We start from the raw sequence: 21557 nt of genomic DNA, 5'->3' as shown, positions 1-21557 counted from the left end.
ACTTTCCTACCAGCTCGTCCGAGGGGCCAGGGGGCCAGCCCAGAGGACCCGCACCAGTAGCAGCCCCTGGAGCCGCCGCCGCCGCCGCCGCCGCCGCCGCAACCCCAGCAGCCCCAGCAGCAGCAGCAGCAGCAGCCGCGGCAGCAGCAGCTCTAGCAGCTCCAGCGGCGGCGGCAGCACTAGCAGTAGCAGTAGCAGCGGCGGCAGTAGTAGCAGCAGCAGCGGCGGCGGCAGCGGCAGAAGCAGCACCCAGTCTCCCTGGGGAGCAGCTGCCGAACCCCAAGTCCCTTGGCACTACCCCCCGAGCCCTCCGGGAGGGACGCGAGGGGTGCCTGGCCAGCTGACGCCTGCCTCCGGAGCTGGTGGCCGCGTGGGGGGGCGGGGAGGGTGCCCACGGTGGAGGCAGGAGCCCCGACTGGTAGGGGAGAGCTGCAGTGCCAGGGGAGAGCGCTCCCAGCCCGGCCGCCCGGGCACCCGGGGCTGGGGAGCCGCCGGACTTGGGCGATGGGCGGCGCTCAGTGACGCCGCCGTTGCCCGCTTGGCATCAAGGACATCGAGCCCTCCGGGGGGGTGGGGTGGGGGTGCAGGGGGCAGCCCCCAATCGTCATTGCAGTCTCGGAGAGCCTCCACTGTTGGCCGGCTTTGGGGGGTAACCGGACGACAGAGGGGTGCTTGGAACCGCTTATCAATTTTTTGGACATCTCTCCTCCTCGGACGTTGGAAGAGGATCTATTCAGAGCCAAAGGCTTGACATTATTCTTGGGTTTTTTTTTTCCTTTTTAAACCTCTTTCCTTTTCATCTGTGGAGTATTTTTGTTTGGGATTTGGGATTGAAGAGGCATACAGAGAATCATACACACACGCACATACAGAGGGAGAGACAGAGGGAGAGAGAGAGAGAAAGAGAGAGAGAGAGGCAGAGAGACACCATCTGCAGTGTCAATGCGGCGCTCCCGCTGAAGGAGGGAAAAGCGGCAATCCCAGGTAAGGAGCTGAACTGCGTGCGGGTCCCTGCCGGGGAAGGAGGACGTGAGCTCAGAGCGGCGGCCAGGCCGGGGGGACTCCTTCCCTGGACGTCTGTCTGTCGGGCCGGCCACATCCTTGGGCTCCGGGAGGCTAGTGTAGAGATGGAGAGGAAGTGGGTGAAGGGAGGTGTCTGGGCGGAAACGTCCCCAGGTCCTGGTGATTCCCCCACTCACCCCTCAGACCAGCCCGGGTCCAACCAATCGTGCGCACACCAAGCACACACATACACACACACACACACACACACATACACACACACACACACACACACACTTTCCACCTGGAGACCGGTTTAGGTGCAGAGCCACGAGAATAGGTATTTCTCCTCTTTTCTCTATTTTCTGACTCTCCCTACGTTCCGACTTCTCCACAGCACCACTTTCATGGGGTTTTTATTTTTCTTTCCTTATTAAAATTTTTTTCTTTTAAAAATACATTTCCCTCCTCCCCGTAGCAACTGAGGGAGTATTCCTGAGTTCCTAGCCTTTTTAAGTGTACCTGCTTTTTTTTTTTTTCCCAAAAGGGGAGACGATTGGGGAAGACTGGGGTGAGGGGTTGGGGATGGAGGTGGGGGTGGAAACCCGATCAGAGATTTGAGATCCGCCCTGTGCCGAATGATCGGCTGTCCTTTGGAGCATGGGATTTTAATTATAATTTTGAGGAAGTAAATGGGTATGCTCTGGAAGCCAGAACGTGTTTTCCCCAGGAAAAGGCAACGCGGATGCCACTCTGAGCCAAAGCAGAGCGATGTCTCTCTAGAAATGAAAAGGAGTTCAAGCTTTTTTGGGGGAGGGGGGTGCTTAAGGAATACTTCCCTCGAGGGACTATTATATTGACTTGTCCAGGGACCGTGTGGGCCCTGTGGGATCCACCAACTCACAGCCGTAGTGACTGGAGGAAGCTCAGACAGGATTGGGGAAAACTGAGTAAGGGATACCTGATTGGGTTTTCCCTCTTCCTTCCCTTTTTGCTGTGTAGTATGGGACAAACGGATTTCACGAGTCCTCTTTTCTCACCAATTTGAACCTGTTTGAACCTATCACTTTCTTTGAAAGGTGTGTAAGTTGAAGAAGAGGAATGGGGGCTGGTGGGAATATTTCTTGGGGGAGGTGGTATGGGGATGGAGTGGTGGAGACACTTGCGTCTCATCACCATCCAGATGGTAACTGTCTTTTAAGAGAGAGGCTTTCTTGATTTAGATACAATCTCTCACAGCTTAGCTGATCTTACCATTGGGAAATCCATAAAAGGCACTAGAATCCCTACAAACCTTTCCAGTGGCTGCCTCATTCTTCCCAAAGTTCTTCCTAGCTTCCTCCGTTGGTCAAGCATATGCTTCTAATTTTCTAAACTTTTCCTAGACTGAATGCTCCAGAAGATTCTTCACCAGTTCCCCATTCAAAGAGCATCTCAGACTGGGAATGAAAAGTTGGAGCCGAAAGGACGACTGATCTAGAACCAAAGTGATTTAATCTAGGTTGCCTGACAATATAGTGCAGATAGATATCAATATAAGTATAAATCTAGTTGTAGATATAGATTGAGAGCGGGATCTATCCCTTAGTAAGTTAGTGCACTGGGAAAACTGGTAATGAAGAAAATAAATGTGCACCCTCAGTTATAAGATCTTGCTTGTGGGGGGAAGAATGGAAGCTTTCTGAACTAGTGGGGAAAAGTCTGATGTATGTCTCCAAGCTAAAAAAAAAAAAAAAGAAATCTCCACACTAAAGAAGGTCTAGGTTGGGTAGAATTCCCAAAGGATAGTGTCTGCAAATCTTTGGGGGGGGGGGAAATGGTGATCTTTCTCAGCCATTCTCCTTTTTCTGGCATTTCCAAACTTTTTCAGCTTTCAGGTCTCTGGCTAGAATAGGGAGAGGCAGAGCTCATACCCTGGGAGGAGGATTGTATTCTTGTGTGCTGTATAGGTTGCTCTTTGATTGATTGAAAAGGATGGAAGGAAATAAAGAAAAGCTACCACAGTGGAAAGAGCTCAGTGGGGGGAAAGATGATTTTCTTCTTCTGAATGTTGTGAATTTGAACACATCCAACCCCCTCCCACTTCCTCCTGGACACATACTCTCAGAGCCTGGCTGTAAACGTCCGCTTATACAACCTTGCCTCACAATAGTGCCCCGAACAAGTCTCTTTTCTGTGCTGCAAAAGGAACCTGAATTTATGCCCTCAAATTATGTAGATAAGGACAACTGATCCAAACGTTCAGCAGCACTTGGATTTTTATAGAAATATTGTACTATGGCAACAGTGGGCTGCTTCCCAAGTAAACAAATATTCCCTCATAAGACCTTATTTGGGGGTAAAAGGTTTTAGGGACAGGATTCTCAAATGTTTGTAATCCCCACATTCCTGCTCCAGTCTTAGCTTCCCTGTAGCCCAGTTTTCCTTCAATATGCCAAACCCCCCCCTCCTCAATCTCGTCTGCTTTCAAGTGTTTGCACAAAAGGAGAATTTAGATTGCTTTCCATGTCATTTTCATTCAAAGCAAGGAGTGGTTATGCTAAGCTTGTGGGTTCAAAAATCCCTACATTTCCCCACTAAGCAACAGACATAAAATTGGTTTCTAGTACAAATCAAGCATTGATTAGCATCTGTGCAAAACCTACGTGTAATGAACCTAATTTTCCTGGTTTTCTTGCTCAGACTAGGATCATGTCCCACTCCTTATCCATCCCTGTTTCTTCTTTCTTTCTCTTTAATTTCTCAGGGATCTTAATTGTTTTGCAGGTAACTGTATTGGAAAAAATTCCAGCCATGAAAGAATTGATTATGTATGGCAGATCGAGGATGCCTTATGTGCTACAAGCTTTCTTGGGTTGGTGCTGGAAAGCTAGCTGGCCTTGGGCTTCCAACCACAATATCCATCCTCTTTCTTGGAGGCTTTTTTCCACTTTCAGAGGACTTATCTCAGATGCATATTGATGTTTGGCAAATATTTTTTGAAAGACTAGGAGACAGTTAACTTACTTCCTTTTTTCTTCCCTCCATCTCCCCCTCCTCCTGCTGCTCACTGCTGCTCCTTTCTGCAGACAGTGAAATCTGAATAGCAGAGCCTATGGATTGCCTATACTCTGTCTCCTCTATTATTTTAATCACAATGAGTGCTGTTTGGGATTAAAGTGAGAACCTTTTGGGAACTGCGATTTTTGGGGTGTCAGTGAGCTGTCTGAGGCAAGGAGAGTAAATAACTTGGATTTATAGTTATAACCACTGTGTGACTGGGGAAGAAAGAGGTTATGAAAAATGCATATCTTATTCTTCCATGGTCATTTAAATAAGGCATATAAGTGACCGTGGAGCAGAAGTATTATTAGAAATTGCTTGATAAAATTGTGTCAGTCAGTTAGTAAACATTTATTACTTGCCTACTATGTGCCAGGTACTGCTAAGTGCTGAGGATACAAAAAGAGACCAAAGACAGTCCCTGTCTTCAAGGAGGCCACACTCTAATGTAGCATTTTTTATATTATAAAAAAGATTAATGACGTAGGAGCTAGAAGACCTGGGTTTGGGCCCCAGCTCTGTCATTTATTGATCTTCTGAAATAGGACAAATATTTTTCCCTTCTGGGCCTCAGTTTCCCCATATGTCAAATGAATAATAATACCAGTCCTGCTAATCTCATAGATTTGAAGTAAGGATTTAAAAAACAATGTATATGACAGCTTTAGAAAGTATAAAATGTGAGGAGGAAGAAGAGGAGGAGGATGGTGATGGTTGTGATGATTTAGGAAAAGTTCTGCACAGTTTATAAACATGGGCTGTGTCAGCACAAGGAAATAAATGTACCATCGTGCAAGGCACCCTCTGATGTGAAATGGGACCAGATTCCAAGGCTCTTGTAAGAGATACCTTCTACATAAGCACCTGCCTAACTTCCACCTTTGATTAATCCACCTCCTGGCTTTTTGCACACATCCGCCTGCCCATTGGCCCTCAAATTTGTGGCACTCCAAGAAATCAATATAACATGAACTTAACGACAGCTGGATGATTAAGTGTTATTTATATTTAAGAGCGGCATTTTAAAGAGACGTCTGGCTAATAAATCAAGTGGCTGTTTAGGAGATCCACATGATTAGGGTAATTGCCCTATAGGCTCTGATGAGCACTGCTTAGTCCATTCAGAGCCATGCAGACATTGGCTATTAATAAGGAGTGAAATACCACCTCTACTCCCATAGCTTCCCCATCTCTTCTTTTTTCTTCTCCTTCCCTCTCTCTCTACTTTCCCCTCCCCTCTGCCAAATCTATAACATTAAAGTTGGAGCATAAAGCTAGAGTCAGCAGTGAGCCTGAAGTAAACACAGGCAGCTAGGCAATAATAGATGGGGCTTTAAAAAAACCCACAAAAAAACAAGGCGGGCAACATATCAGAGAGCAGAGACATGACCTCCTTCTGTGGCCCTGAGGCTTGGCCCCTCTGCTTGGTAGATATTAAATTCAATTCAATCCGACAAGCAGTTTAAAATGTCTACTCTGTCCTCAGCCACAGGTCTAGGTGCTGGGAATATAATGACAAAAGCCCAAACAACCCATCCTCTTCTTCCTGCCCCTTCCCCCTTCTCCACCCATTCTACTAATGATATTTGTATAACTAGGAATCAAGATTTTCTGGGTATCAAATTAGGTTCAAGACTGAAGCCTTGGAAGGGAAGGGAAAAAGCATTTACTAAAAAAAAGCATTTACTAAACACCTGGACACTGGGCTAAGCACATTACAAACACTATCTCATTTTATTTTCACAACAATCCTGGGAAGGAGGTTCAATTATTATTCTTATTTTATGGTTGAGGAAACAGGCAGTGGTTAAGTGACTTTCTCAAAATTACACAGCTAGTGATTGAGACTAAGTTTGAAGCTAGGTCTTTCTGACTCCATCTCTGATTCTCTATTCACTATAACACTCACCTTGGCTTTTAAAGACCTTTAACACTCAGACTCTAGCCTACCTTTATAAGTTTATTGCACATGATTTCCTTTCAAATACTTTCTGTTCCTTCAAAGAGTCCTATTTACTATTCACTCTCTATACAGGTTCCATCACCCCATCTCTATGCCTTCTGTCCCCTGTGTAGGGTGGATTCTTTCTGCTTTTTAGAATCCTTATATTCCTCCAAATCTCAAATCAAGTGATGATTCCTGTATGAGACACTCCTTGTTTTCCCACCTGTCCCTTCTCCCTTAAGTGTTTTTCCACATTTCCTTTGCATTTACTCTGCATTTATTTCACATTTATTTTTATTTGTGTGCCTGTTGTTTCCACTCAGTAGACTGCGTTTCTTGAGGGCACAGGTTATTCTGTTGTTGTCTATGAATTCACAGCCTAGCTAAGTCCTTGGAACAGAGTAGGTAGGCTGTAAATAAATACTTATTGAGTGAATAAATGAAAGTCATCTGTATCTTCAGGATGAAAAGTGTCCATTACTTGTGGGATGTTAATCTTGGATTCCCCTTGTAGAAAGATGAGCAGTGTATATCCAAAGTGAGAACACTGTATAGATCTTTTCACTGGTTTTGATCCATGTGAAAATTCTGTAACATACCTTTCATACAAACAGGAAGATCCATTCAGGAAGGATGTTATGGGCCACTCCAGAGGATACTGAATGGTTTAGGGGAAAGAGAATTGGGTTGTCTCGTAATTTGAATCCTTACTTAAGGGACATGGATGAGTCGTAACTTCTGTGAATTCTTTTAGAAAATTAATGAAATTGACTTAGATGATATCTCTGGTTTCTTCCTGTTCTAACTTTCAATGAATTTATGAATTTAGAGACTCTGGCCCTGTTTTGTTTGGTTTTGCTTTGTTTGTCACTGGCTAACTTTATGACCTTGGGGGGGAAATCAATATATTCCACTGAGACTCAATTTTCTTGTATGTGAAGTAGAAAAAATGCATAGAATCATAGGATTTTTAAAGTTGGAAGGAACCTTATTCACTTAGAAAAAGTAGTGGTCATTTAGTCTAATACTTTCAATTTACTGAGGATGAAGATGAGACTATACAGATAGTAAGGGACAGAGCCGAGGTTGTTGTATGCTGTGTAAAGTGCCCTTTGATTGATTGAAAAGGATAATGGGAAACTAAGCAGAACTATCACAATGGGAAAGAGCCCAGTGCGGGCAAAGATAACTTGAGTCTTGGTTTAAATATAATCCATTTTTTCTTGAATGTAAAGTCACACAAGACCAGGCCCATAGTTTGCTTGTAGCTACTATATTGCATAGAGATATTTCATATCAACTATCACTTATTTGTCAGTCCCTTTGTTGGGGCAGGGAGGAAGATTTTGGATGAAGGGTCTGCTTCTGCTTTGAAATCCCCAAGGTTTATGTTTCTTGCTTCTTCCAGAAGCTGTTTGAATACTGTTTTCTGACTTTGTTCTAAGGCTTCTGATTCTGAAATCCGGGGGAGTGGCTTGGGGTAGGGAAGACATATTTAGGGAGCAAAGTTGCGATTCCCTCCCCCACCCCCTTTAGATGTTGATCTCTTGCCTTTTACTAATTTAGAGTTGTGGGAACAACTCTAGTGAGCTAGCCTTTGCATCTACATTGGGTCTAGGATGGGTTATTCTGCAGAGGTAATGATCATGAACTAGGATTGAATGGACTGGATTGGTGATTTTGAGGACCATGAGGATGGTGGGAGAAGTACTGCAGACGACTATCCTTTCCTTAGGATCTTGAGAATATATAGTTAAGTGTTTGATATTGGTTATGTCTAGTCTTGCCCAGAGGCAGGCAGATGAACTAGATGATCTCATGTCTCTCTGACCCAATTATCCTAGCAAATAGCCCTGGATAGCTATCTCTGGATTTCTGTTATTTTTTTTCCTTCCAAAAGACATTCAGCTCACATATGTATTTAAATTAAATCAATGAATATTTATTTAGTACCAGCTGTGTGCAGAGCACTGTATGCTGCACCAAGAGAGAGAGAAAGTTTGGTGCATCTAATCAATGTAATCCAATGGAACTATCTGACATGTGCATTATAATGTAACATATTGTACATTAAAAAGATATAAGAAAGTACTGGCATCCTCCAGGGAGTGTGAAATATTGGAAAGATATGGGCTATAGAGTCAAGTTTATTTCTTACAAACCTGTGTGACCTGAGCAAATCATTTAATCTTTCCTTAATTATAAAGAGGTCAACTTAGATCAAGGGTCAGCCAACTACAGCTGAAACTTTTGTGTGGTCATTGAGCTGAGAATGACTTTTAGATTTTTAAATAAAATTTTGTGGCATTACAAAGGTTAAAAAATATTTTTAATTCAGGAATACATAAAAACAGATAGCAGACTGGATTTGGCCATAGTTTGTCAACCTGAGGCTAGATAGTTTCTGAACTTTCTCCTAGCTCTTTTAGATGGATGAGACTTTCCTTGCTTGACCAATATTCCAACTGTTATTTTTATGGAAAGGGAATCGTTTGGTATCCTTGGAGTTTCTTCATCATCCTGTCATTGGCCCAGCAGCTGCTGGCAGGATGAAAGGCAGGCTGGGATTAAATCCCCACAGAAGAGAGGGCTTGAGAAGACTAACCGTTAACAGGTGTTTGCAAGCTTGCAGGCACTTTCCTGTATGCCCTCTGGACTCTGGGAAACTTCCCCCACCCTCTCTATGGAGCCTTGTCCTTGGATACAGCAAATTGGATTTGGGGATGTTTTGTCCCCTCTGACACAAAACAGATCACTTGCTAAGAAGATATTCTCCGGCAGACAGTGTATGGAACAGCCTTAGCGGAATCAATCCTATGCTCCTGTAGGAAAGAAGCTGTCCCTCTGAAAGTTAGAGTGAAAGTATCCTTTAGAAATCTAGGAAAAGAAGCCAGCCGTGTAAAGGCTTCTGTGAATTCTGTATGCCGTTCCTATCTCTTTTAGTACACTCACTTGCTTCCTTTCAGACTGGAAGAGAGAGATGTCTGTGGGGTCATTTGGTATCTGTAAGTAGAAGGGAAATGAGGCATTTTGGGGCTGTGGTCCAGAAGTTGAGAGCAGCGACTGGAAACAGAATATTGGGGGGCTGGCTTTTTCCTTCTTTTTGGGAGGCAGGTGTGGATGAGTAGGACATGTAACTGAACTTATACTTCAGAACAGGGATGGAGTAGAATCCATCCCATCTTACAAAGATGCAGTTTCTCTCTGTCTCTCTGTCTGTCTCTATCTCTGTCTCTCTGTTTCTCTCTCTCTCTCTCCTTTTTCCTCCTTTCTCTCCTTTCTCTGTCTCTCTATCTTTGTCTCTCTCTTTCTTTCCTCCTCTCTCTCCTTTTTCAATCTCCCCTTGCTTCTCTCTTTCTCTTCTCTCTTTCTCTTCTCTCTTCCTCTTTCTCTCTCTCCTCTTTCTATTTCCCCTCTTTTCTCTCTCTCCTCACTTTTCTCTTTCACTCTTTTTTCTCCTCTCTCTTTGTCTCTGTCTCTCTGTTTCTTTCTTCCTCCCCTCTTTCCAGGTAGTCCAGTTCAGGGTTTTGAATGAATGGCTTCAGTACTGAGGATAGTAGCTGAGCTTTCCTGGATCTAAGAAAAGACTACTTGTGTAAATGATGTAATAAAAATATTTTTAAAACTCTAGATTTCCAAGTGAAATTTTTCCAAGGGACTTCTCTCCAATTTCTTTGCCTACAGAAATATCACAACCCTGGGAGGCAGATGCTATTATTATCCCCATTTTATACATGAAGAAATTGAGACTAAGAGGGGTTAAGTGAATTGTCCAGTTACACAGCTAGTAGGTGTCTGAAGCAGGATTAGAATTCAGGTTTTCCAGTTGCCAGATCCAGCACTTTATTCTTGATGCCACCTAGGGATTCTAAGATAAGGAGGTAGAGAGGGGATATGGTGAATGACTAAAATATTTTTCTCCATTGGGTAAGTAAGCTGCCTCAAGCCCTAAATAATAGGGCTAAATAATACTTTGCAATTCAGGGTGAGTCACTTAATTTCTTAGAACTTAGGTAAAATTTTTAATGGTATTTTATTTTTCCAAATACATGCAAAGGCAGTTTTCAGCATTCACCTTTGCAAAATGTTGTGTTTCAAATTTTTTTTCCTTTTCTTCTCCCTCCCCTTTCCCTAAGACAGCAAGCAACCCCATATAGGTTAGATATTTGCAATTCTTCTAAACATATAAAAATATTTGTCATGCTGTGCAAAAAAAATCTGATTGAAAGGAGGAAAAACAAGCATATTTGTTGAATTTGCTTCAGTCAGACTGAGACCTTAGCTGCATCCAGGGCCATGTTCAGTCATTCTGATCTATAACTTTCCATTGGCTTCAAAGGAGAAAGTGAGGCAGGTGACTTTGTACAGCCTTGCCCTTAAATCTAATTCACTTGCATGTTATGGCAGCACCTCTGATGTCATGGTCTTCTTCATGAATGAAGGGCAAACAATAACAACATTTGTTATATTTAATGGGTCTCATTCTCTTCAGAGTCTTCTTATTGGCTGTGTCCATTGTGACTAGATCCTATATAGTGCTTTTTAAAAAAAAATGCTTTTTTCACAATGACCTTATGAGATAGGTTTACTTATTATCCTAATTTTGTCAATAATAAGAATGAGTCCCAGAGAGAAGTAAGGTGACTTGCTCAATGTCACATAGCCAATGTGTGAGCTCTGGGAATGCAGTCTTTTGATTTGGTTTCTTCCTCATTCATGTCAAGGTCACTGTCCCCTCTTTTCCTTTCTTTCTATTTATTTAGCTCTTCACCCTTAAATGATTATAATATGAAATTTGATATTTTTATGTATTTGTTGTTTTATTTAATGCATATTTATTTACCATTCTTTATTTTTAAAATTGAGAAGCAGGAAAAGCTAGGTAGCTCAGTAAGATAGAACACCTGCCAAGAGTCAAGAGGACCTGAGTTCAAATGTGACGTTAGACAGTTATCCTAGGCAGGTCATTTAAACCCAAGTGCCTCTCCCCACAAAAAATGAGAAACGGTGTGGTATAAATGGAAAAAGACCTAGTTTTGGAGTCAGAAAAACTTGGGATCATGTCCTGTCTTTTGACATATAACAGCTGGTAGCTGAGTCTCTGGATGTTCCAAGGCAACTCATTGTCACAGAAAAGCTGAGAAAAAGAATTCCTATATCAGTATTTCCACACAATGACACCACAGGTCCACAATAACAATAAAACTAAAATTAAGTTATATTCCCTTTACACCCAAGACAACACAAACATCACAGGGTGATGGGAGCAGCACCTGATTAATACTTAGATGACTTGAGTTCTAGCTTTGATTTTGGACAATTCATGACTTCTGTTTCCAAATCTCTAAAAACCTGTGGCGGTTATAATAGATTTACAGAAGATTATTTCTGATAGAGGCAATGGTCTGAGCTGTATCATACCATATAGTCCTGGCTGGTTTTGAGGCATTGGTTTGAGCCAAGTAAATTATAGTCCTGTGCACAAATGAGCACACTATCAATATAATTTGATGATGATGATTTCCAGGCTGGCTTGGCTGTGGCAGTCCATTAACATAGTGGCTTCTGAAATTGAGTTTTCTGAGAACATTTGTAAGTAGCAGTTGTACACTCAGGTACAGGTAAGGCCGAAGATGGATGTGGCTTATTCGTTTTTCAGTCATGTTCCACTCTTGGTGACATCATTTGGAGTTTTCTTGGCAAAGACATCTGAGTAATTTGCCATTTCTTTCTCCAGTTTATTTTACAGATGAGAAAATGGAGACAAACAGGGTTCAATGGCTTGCCTAGGATCACACAATTATGAGTCTGAACTCAGGAAAATGAGTCCTCTTGATTCCAGACAGGATAAATATCTGGATTTTGATTTAGTTTAAATTTAGGATGGGAAGAATTAAAAAAAATCTCCCAAAGAATCATATTTTTGGCCTGATTTTCTTACCACTCCCCTCCCCATGCTTAATTCCAGAAACACGTTTCCTTGAAATTTGCTTATGAATGCCATAGTGTTGGTTGTAAGACCTTAGCTTGCTTCACTCAGAGTTGATGTGAAATATTGCTTGGAGCTGCCATGATTTTCTTGTGGAACTATCTTCAGAAAGTGAATTGGCAGTTATCAACCCAAACGGTTTCTTGCAAATGTTTCATTTTTCCAATGGAAGTAATGAATGAAGATGGATGTTTGTGGAATGTTGAGTATAATGACATTTCCTCGCAACATTTGTTTGAGTTGAAGTTATTGAATCAGAGGCATCAAACTAAATGGTAAAATAAATGTTTGGACTTGAAGAAAGAAAGCTTCAACTGTTTAGATGCATCCCTTTAAATCCTGGTTCACCACAATCAATGTTTTACTGAGGGAGCATCTGCCAACCTGGATTGGGACTTAAATATTCTATTAGTTGTTTTCATTGACTGGAAGACCCATGGTGTCCCTGATCCGGTGGCAAACTGGAGATTGAAGTTTCAAATTTCCCACAGGAAGCATTTTTTGTCTTTGAATATTCATTCTGTTTAGGTGATGAATGTGAGAGAATTGTGGGTAGGGGGAGGCTTCAAGCCTGGAGTTATTTGGGTTGTGATCACCTAGAGACACCGTCTGTTAGTGCACTAGTCCCAAATACGGATCTGGCTGCCTGGCTGCACCAGAGAATGTTACTCCTTTCCAGAGTGAATAACAGTTGCTAACACGCACTTATAACAAAATTCCCCTGGTGCCCATTCATAAAGCATTGCACTGGTGATTCTATCAGCATTAAACTGTTTGGTGACTGAGTTTAGAATTATAGGAATCGGAGAAATGAATTAGCAGTAAATCAAGTCCCAGCTGAGTTTGAACCCAACTGCTGCGGGTTTTAAATTAAAAATATTGCGCCAAGATGAAGCAGTTGTAAGTCAAGTATGGGAGCTCTGTCATTCTTGACTTTGGAGAAGTCGCAGCCGTCCTTTTGAAAGGAAAAACCCTGACAACAGCCTGTATTGATTCCTTGCCATGCAAGGAAATTGCCACTTCATTTCTGCCACAAATGGTTGGTTTTCATTAAAAAACAAAACAACAAAAAACCAACAAACTAACAATAAAACACCCTTACTGCAGGAACAGGGCAGGTAGGAACAGGATGGGTAATAGGGGAATGGCAACAAGGACTCCTAGACTTCCTAGGGGGGAAACTTGAGTCTGTGGGCACTGGGCATGCAGTTTATTTTTCTGTTTGAATCATATTTGATTCTTCAATGGGTAGGAAAAAACTACAAGGAGAATACTTTTGGAAGGCTACAAGGCTGTCATGTTGCCAGTAACAATTGCAGAGTAATGGGAAAGAATTTATATAAGTAATCATGCCCTGTGAATGGAGTTTCTTGGATTTATATCTACAGTCTCTCTAGTCCCATTTCCCTCCTGCAGAATGAGCTTGAGCTGTTTCCCCCTTCCCTCCCTCCCACCCCCCAATGGCTAGGAAATAAGGAATCCTGGGTTATTATTTGGGCTTCTCCCTGGCCTAAGCCTCAGTTTTTCTCTGTGTAAATTGGGAGAAATCATTCTTGCTTTTCTGAATCATGGGCCAATGGTCCTTAAACAGAGTCTCACTCTAATACCTTATTGTGACATGATGGGGGTCCTTGATTCTCACGGGTCATGCTGGCAGAGCATGAGCTCTGGGAGGTTCTATTGAGTTGTAGGGACTGGATTGGATCCATTAGTGAACACAATATCATAGATAGACTACTGGCCTTTAGACAGAAAGACCTGTATTTGAGTCCTGCTTTGGATGCTTGCCAGCTGGATATACTGGGCAAGTTGCTTTAAAGTCTCTGGGTCATGCTGGTAAAATGATGGGGTGGAATAGGTGACCTCAATGACAAATAGAACAAGTGATGGGAAGCTGTCCCTAAGCTTCAGAGGGATTGCATTCTGAATGAGTGGAGGGAGGACCCATTGTTCCTTGAAGCCTTTAAGGACTGAACCCTGGGCATGTGGTGAGAATGGATGTGGTCATTAAATAAAGGGCCTGGTGCACTTTAGATGAAAAATGTCATTTAAGGCCACAGTCAGGAAGGAGAGAGAGAGAGAGAAAGGGGGGAGGGAGAGAAAGAGAAGGAGGGGGGAAGGAGAGAGGGAGAAAGAGAAAAAATAGTGGTTTGGTTTTTTCATGATTATTCCCTGGTCAGTTTCCATAGATTTTCTGAGCCAGAATCCAGAGGCCATAAAGAGAAAAAGCCAGAAAGTGGGGGGGTGGCAGGTGCAGATGGGTCAGGCCACTAGACATTGAGTTAAAAGTATATTAACTGTAGCTCTCTGGAGCCTGAGGTATATCCATATTAGAATGGAGGAGTGGGATGGCTCACTAAGTTCCCTTCCCCCCTCCCTGCCTAGCCCCATGAATTTGTTCCATGTATTTGTCCTTGAAAATTAGCACTGAATAATGGAGAAGGGGCTAGCCCTGGAGTCATGTGACCATAGGTGATTAAGCCACTTAACTAATCTCTTAGTGCCACCAGATAATATCCCTGAGTTGACAAGTGACAGATGAGTTATTATCAATATACCTCCTGAAGGGAGTTTCCACACCAGGAATTCCACCCATAAATCTCTCAAATGAGGGCTTTGGACTACATGCTTCTGAGCAAACCCCTCCTTTGACAGATGAGGAAACTGAGACCCAGAAGGTTTTGCAACTTATCCACATGACATTAATCATCAACCATAAGACATGAGATTCTAAAAATTGCCTTTTTTCCTCTGAACTATACTGGGACAGCTAGATAGTGCGATGGATTGGGCATTGGACTTAGTGTTAAGGACCTGAGTCTGAATTCTGTCTCAGATACAAACTGACTTTGTGATCCCAAGCTATGTGATCCTGGGAAAGTCTCAGGCGCAGTTTCCCTACCTGTAAAATGGGAATTCTAATCCACTTACTTCTCAGGGTTGTCTTGAAGATCTTGTCTAAAATGCCTTGCAGACCTTAGGGTTCTATAGCAGTGCCATCATTATCACCATATAACTTCCCTATGAGCCTTCTGTTCAGTCACTTGTTAGCTGCAGACCTACGTCCAACTCCTGTGAAATGCCCAGAGATCATTGGACAGCGCTGTATGTGTAGCAGAAGGGCCACTATCTGGCCATTGTTCTGAAACGTTCAGCTCTCTCGGCAGCCCCAAAGAGTGTCTTTAGTTATAGAATTGAAACGAGATTTGGAGTGAAACAACAGCGCTGCTGTCCTCCCTATATTGTTCTTCAGTACCTTGGTGCTGCTAATATAAATGGCTTATACCGACGGCTCTCTGGTTGAATGGGAGCAGGGGCAGGCTTTGTATTTTTGAGATCCAGCTTTTCAAGAGCCCCCCAGAGATGATAGGATTTTTGTTCTTCCACCGCACCTGCTCTCTCTCAGCCCCCATCAGTGTTAACAAACTACTTTCAAGAACATAATATGTTTGTTTGTTGTCCAAGGGGAGATCAGTGAATTTTCTGTGTGTGTTATCCGATGGCAAAATATATTCCTTCTAGGGGATGGGGTTTCACAGAAGGAAAGTGACAACTGTGTTGAATCAGTGGCAGGGCTAGGAATAGAGCAAGGCTGTGTTGGTTGAACTGTTATGAGTCCTAAACTTCCTCTCCCTCAGAAGCTAGAAGTTCTGGGATTGGTGAATAAGGATGGAGTCAATTTATCCTTTTCAGGAGGAGGATTTCCAGCTGTTGATAATCTATCCTCATCTCCCATAATTTTCCCTTCATTTACTTGACTTTTATATTTGAGAATCTCTAGTCATATCCCTCATAGAATTAAAAGTTGGTAAATTTTGAGGTAGGGATGTCCAAGGTCTTGGAGTTTAACCGTCTCATTTTACAGATGAGGAAATGAAACTCATGTTGGCTTTTTGCTATTTGAAGTGTTTAAAAAGTCTCAGGTTCAGTTTGAAGTTCAACTTGGAAAGTCTAAGAGACTTGGCTAACCGCTTATGGTACAGTTGACTAATTGTCTCTGACATGCCCTTTTCTGTTCCTTTTCTGATTTTTTAGAGAGAGTGCTTTATGCTTCATGGTTCCTCACTTGTCCTCCAGCTTAAACACTGGGTTTAACACTTAAATATTTTATATTTTTAGGTAATAGAGAGTATGATTCAGACTGGTCTATTCACTATTCCCTAAACAATATAATCTATTTCTTACCTCCATGTCTTTCCATGGAGAGGGATACTCGCCCTCATTACTCTTGCTTTTTCCTTCCTTTAAAGGATCAATTCAAATGTCATTTCCTGCATGATATCTTTCCTCGTGTTCCAGTTTTTAGTTCTCTCCCAATTTATTTTGTGTACATTTCATATTTAATTTTTTTGTATACATATATTTCCTCTCAGCAGAATGTAAGCTCCTTGAAGGCAGGGGTTGTATTTTTGGGCTTTGTTTTTATTTGTTCTTTATTCACAAGGAAGAACGTGACATGGGGGAGATGATGTCCTGACACACAAGTAAATTGGATTTAAGTGAGGGAGGGTTGTGTAAAGTCACCAACCTCATTTTCTCCTCTATAGCCATTCTGGTCCAGTGGCAAGCTATAGATCAGGATGACTGGAGATGGCCCTGAATGCAGAGGGAGGCCTTGGTGTTTTTAAGTTAAGGTCTTTAACAGGTCTCAGTGTGATTGAGGCAATGCAACTCAGTGATTAAGACCAGATAAAAAATGAGTCTGAAAATAGCCTCTTTTACCTTGTTAAAAAAAAATCAATCTGTTAGTGGAAGATCTACAGATTTGGCCAAAGCAGAAACAATTGCTATTTACATTCACTCTGAGCCAATCAGGGCCCAAATAGTTATCAACTAGGGACCAATTGTTGGTCAATCAATGAGAGCCTGAATGATTTGGGTCCTTAAGAAAAAAATCTAGCCCATAAACCCCAAGATATCTCGGGAGGTTTCAGCAATCAAAATTTACATTCTTTTGGGCAGAGTGCCTGCAGGTAAAGATATGACATTTCTATGTGGACAGAAGGAAGGAAAGGGAAAGAAGAAGGAAAAGTATGAGCATTGTTCCTGGAACATGAGGCATTTAATAAAGATTGGTTGAATGGAATTGAGTGAAATCTAAGCCCACAGGTATTAGAAAAAGGCTCTCTTTTAAGGAAGGCAGCTAGGTGGCTAAGTGGATAGAGTATCAGGTTTGGAGTGAGGAACACTAACTTTCAAAATGTCCTTAGATCCTAGTTATTGGAGTCTGAGGAAGTCACTTTTTTGCCCAACTGCCTCAGTTTCCTCCTCTGTAAAATGAGCTGAAGAAGAAAATGGTAAACCATTCCAATATCTTTGCCAAGAAAACCCCAAACGGGGTCACAAAGAGTTGGAAACCACTGAACAACAATTCCTTTTAAAGTCTATATGTAGCAGTTATATTTTTTTGATCATAGACCATAGAATGCTAGAGCTGGGATGGCCCTAGACATCCCTAGTCCGGTCCCTTCATTTGACAGAGGAGGAACAAGGCAACTAAATTCCTCAGCAGCAAAGGTTATTTTCTATTCTATATTTAACTTTCCCGTAGTAACAACAGACGTGGTGTGTGAACACATAATCAGCCAGGGACCTTGACTGCTAGACTTACAGTATAGTCTGATAGTCAAACAAGAGCTGTCAATATTTTTCTACCATAACAAAATTGTAAGAACTTGTCCCCCTTGACAGCACCCCTCCCCCATTGCCATTGACCAGAGGAAAAGATGAAGGAGAATATGAATGAGGCAAAAAAACAAAGGGATGAGATGAGAATGAATGATTGACATTCAGCAGTGGGCTCTGCAGGCCTTTACTCATCTTCCCTTTCTTTCTGCCTCCCCAATCCCCATGAAGACAGTTTTAATTCTCAGGGTGACATCAGGTAGAAGAAGGTGCCCTTCTGCCGATTTCCTTTGAGCTGAGTGTCTGTGGCTCGGCTGCTGATTTGGGGACCTTTCGAGGGAGAGGTAACAGCTCAATCTTGCCTGGAGATGATGGAGGGCTGTTTCTGTAGTAATTACTTTTAACATTGATTGAGAGCTCATTGCTGTTCAGAGTACAGACAGGGCTGACTCTATGTCTCAATGAGATGGAGACAGGGAGGAGACAAGGAATATTCTTTGTGCAAGGTGACAGCAACATAGCCCAAGGGCAGGAGTGGGTCAGTGGATGGCTGCTCAGTATCCTGAAGAGGCTATGGTTTGTCAAGGCAGGGGTGTGCTGGAGCCAGCTCCAAAAGGGCCTGGAACCAATTGTGAAATTTTCAATATGAGCATTTATAACTCAGAAATCAGCAAATGCTGCAAATCAGGGCTTGATTTACTGTTTTGTTGATTTTCTGGACTTAAGAAAGTGATGAGGAAAATGTTAACAATGCAGATTAAACTTAAAAGTGTGTTGTGAATACATTTTTCCCCAGAGAGCTAATTTTTAAATATTTACTAGCACGATCCTATTTACAGGGAGTGGATGGTACGGAAAAATTCTCAGAAGTGTGGAAAGGTTACATAAAAGCAGATGTGTCTAAACATGGATGCACGTGACACAGCATGGATTTTAAGCTGGAAGAGATCTTAGATGTCAGTCAGTCCAACCCTGTTATTTTACATTTGAGGCCCAGAGAAGTGAAGTGATTTATTAAAAGAAACTTGATTTATTTAAAATCACTTCTTGAGCCAGGATTAAAACCCATCAACCTTTAATCTAGCGATATTATGCTATATTATATATATATAATGTTATATATATAAAACCTTATATATATATATATATATATATATATATAAAAACATTATACCATGCTGTATCTGGAAACACAGGACAGTGTAAGCAGCTGGCAGGAGAAGGGTATCTAGCTGAGTTTGGATGGCTGCAAATGAAACAATACTACCAAATGTCCTGGTGTGGTTACAGTCCAGCCTAAAAATAGAGCCTTGTCTTCATCCTCTCATTGGGATATCAGTTACCTGCAAGCTTTTGGGCAGCTTGTGGCTTTTGGTTCCATTGTTTTTCAAAAGGTTGGTCTCTATAAAGGTATATCGAAAGAAAAAGAAAACAATTTAAGTTTCAATACAAAGACTTGCATCCATAGTGAGATGGGACCATCTTGAGGATGTTTGCCAATAGCTCAATCAATAAACATTCTTTTATTAAGTGCCCACTGTTTGCCAGATACTGTGATGTGCTGAGACAACAGAGAAAAAAGCAAAAATAGTTTCTGCCCTCAAGAAGCCTACATTCAAATGGGGAGACAACATATGAAATTCAGAACAAAGGAATCAGAACAGAGGAAAGAGGAGGTAACTTTAGAAGGGATGATGCTAGCAGTTTGGGATGGGAACAGCATGAGAAAAGACCTCTTGGAGAAAGAGGTCCATTAACTAATTCTTAACAATAGTCAGTTAAGTAACATGTATTAAGAATTTATCATGTGTCAAGGCACTGGGTTAAGTTTTGGGGATCCAAAGGAAGGCAAAAATGTTCCTACCCTCAAGGAGCACACAATCTAGACCACATGTAAATAGTTAGGTATGTATAAGATATGTAAAGAGCAGGGGAAGAGGGGAAAAGGTAGGAAAGGATTCCTGTAAAAGATGAGGTTTGAGCTGTCTTGAAGAAAGCTGGGGAAACTAAGAAGCAGAGGAGAAGGAAGGAAGGAAGGAAAAAGGAAGGAGGAAGTAAGAAGGAAAAAAGGAGGGAGGGAGGAAAGAAGAAAGGAAGGAAGGAGAGAGGGAGGGAAGGGAGGAGGAAGAAAAGGAAGGAAGGAGGAAAAGAAGGAAGAAGGGAAAAAGGGAAGAAGGGAAGAAGGAAGAGAGGGAGGGAGGGAGAAGGAAGGAAGAGAGGAAATGAGACAAGAAGAAAGGGAGGAAGGAAAAGAGGGGAAAATGGAGGGAGGGAAGGAAGAAGGTAGGAATGGAGGAAGGAAGGAAGGAAACATTCAGTACTTACTATGAGGAGGAAACTGTGCCCTCCTCAGTTGCACTTCTTAGAAGCTACATTTATATTTTAAATTCAGCTCACCATCTTCTACATGATGTCTTTTTTGATTTCTCCCAGTTGTTAATAAATTCACTCCAAATTATTTTGCATTTATCATTTTGTATATATTCTCTTTCTCTCTCCCCTCTCCCTTTCTCCCTCTTTCCCTCATGTTGTCTCTCTGGTAGAATATAAGCTCCTTGAGGGCAAAGGAACCTCAGTGCCCAGATAAGCCCTTGGTACATAGTAGGCACTTAATAAATCCTTGTTGATTTTTACTTCTGGAAATACAACTTTTAGCTTTAGGCAGAGCCATAACTGTCAATTCTAGTACCCGAGGAGAGCATGAAAAAAAAATTCCTCAGTTGAGGAGACATTTCCTAGATTAAAACTCAAGGTCTCATGTAAGGGAGGATCCTGAGACACTGTTTTGTGGTTGAGGAAACAGATAACAGAGGCTGTCACTAGGGAGGGAGAAGCTCTAGAGAGGTGCAGCTGATGGGATGAAGAAGGGAAATTACCATCTGGAAATTTCTTCTTTTAACTAATTATTCTTGCTAACCAGGTGCTAATCTTATTTGTTTCTTCCTTCTGAAGAAGTATGACTGTATTTATCACTTTCTAAATTTCAGCGTTGACAGATAAAACCCTCACAATGCCTGGAAAAAAGTAGGCATGTAATAAATAGTTACTTACTCGACAAACGCTGCTCCTCTCTAGTTATGGCCCTGGTCTCAGAGATGGCCACCAGACCATACCCCCTGTATAGCCAGGAGAATTCAGACTGGAAGGAGACTGGGGAAGTTACAGTCCAGAGTTGGAAGGTTCTGGGGAAGTGGAGAAGGTGGAGTTAGCTGATAATTCAATCACTTTGATCCACTGAACCAGAGGTTTTCAAACTACGGCCCATGGGCCAGATTCGGCAGCTGAGGACGATTATCCCCCTCACCCAGGGCAATGAAGTTTCTTTATTTAAAGGCCCACAAAACAAAGTTTTTGTTTTTACTATAGTCCGGCCTTCCAACAATCTGAGGGACAGTGAACTGGCCCCCTATTTAAAAAGTTTGAGGACCCCTGCTCTGAACCTTAACTATTGGTCCTTGCTGATGATTGCCATCACTACATTAACCATCATTATTATTTTTGCCTAGATCCTGTGCTTTCATTGATATAGAAAACTCCTTCAACCAGTTCAGTTAGCAACTTAGAGTCTAAAAGAGCTAACTGAGAAATTAAATGATCCTTCCAGGGTCACACAGCTGAGTTTCTGTCAGAGGGAGGAGTTAAATCCATGTTTTCCTGACTGCAAGACTGGTTCTCTAGTAATTTTACGACATTGTTTTGATTATTTTGGGGGCCACATAAGTGTATATATATATATATTTATATATACCCACATATGAGTATACTTTCGGTTTTCGTAGGGTCTGTAGCAGTTGTCGCTTGGCAAACACATTACTCTCGCCAGGTGGTGGCAGTGACTGATGCTGTTACTACCAGTCATTTCAAGTTCACCATCTAGACCCAAGACCTTCTCTTGGCTTTGCATGGAGGTGGATGGGGAATCTTGGCTCTGACTCAATGCAGTGGCTGCTGCTA

General features: G+C 42.1%; 1 protein-coding gene and 1 long non-coding RNA gene across 3 annotated transcripts in view; one reads left to right on the top strand and one right to left on the bottom strand.

The window, feature by feature from the left end:
• Positions 1-200: 200 nt before the first annotated feature.
• Positions 201-21557, top strand: part of PLXNA4 (plexin A4) — a 636841-nt gene continuing 615484 nt past the window's right edge. For both annotated transcript variants that reach the window (XM_003771610.3, XM_031939072.1), the window contains exon 1: positions 201-984. The gene's annotated coding sequence lies outside the window, so the exon portion shown is untranslated. The remainder of the gene's footprint in view (positions 985-21557) is intronic.
• On the bottom strand, positions 18165-20753 carry LOC116419387. The gene is made up of 3 exons (XR_004229682.1): positions 20655-20753; positions 18947-19005; positions 18165-18222 (listed from the first exon to the last, which is right to left on the bottom strand). It is a non-coding gene; the product is annotated as an uncharacterized LOC116419387 (long non-coding RNA).

Source organism: Sarcophilus harrisii, chromosome 5 (assembly GCF_902635505.1).
Source record: "Sarcophilus harrisii chromosome 5, mSarHar1.11, whole genome shotgun sequence".
In the NCBI taxonomy this organism is placed as follows: domain Eukaryota; kingdom Metazoa; phylum Chordata; class Mammalia; order Dasyuromorphia; family Dasyuridae; genus Sarcophilus; species Sarcophilus harrisii.
Note: the sequence above shows the minus strand (reverse complement) of the source record. Positions and strands in the feature narration are given on the sequence as shown.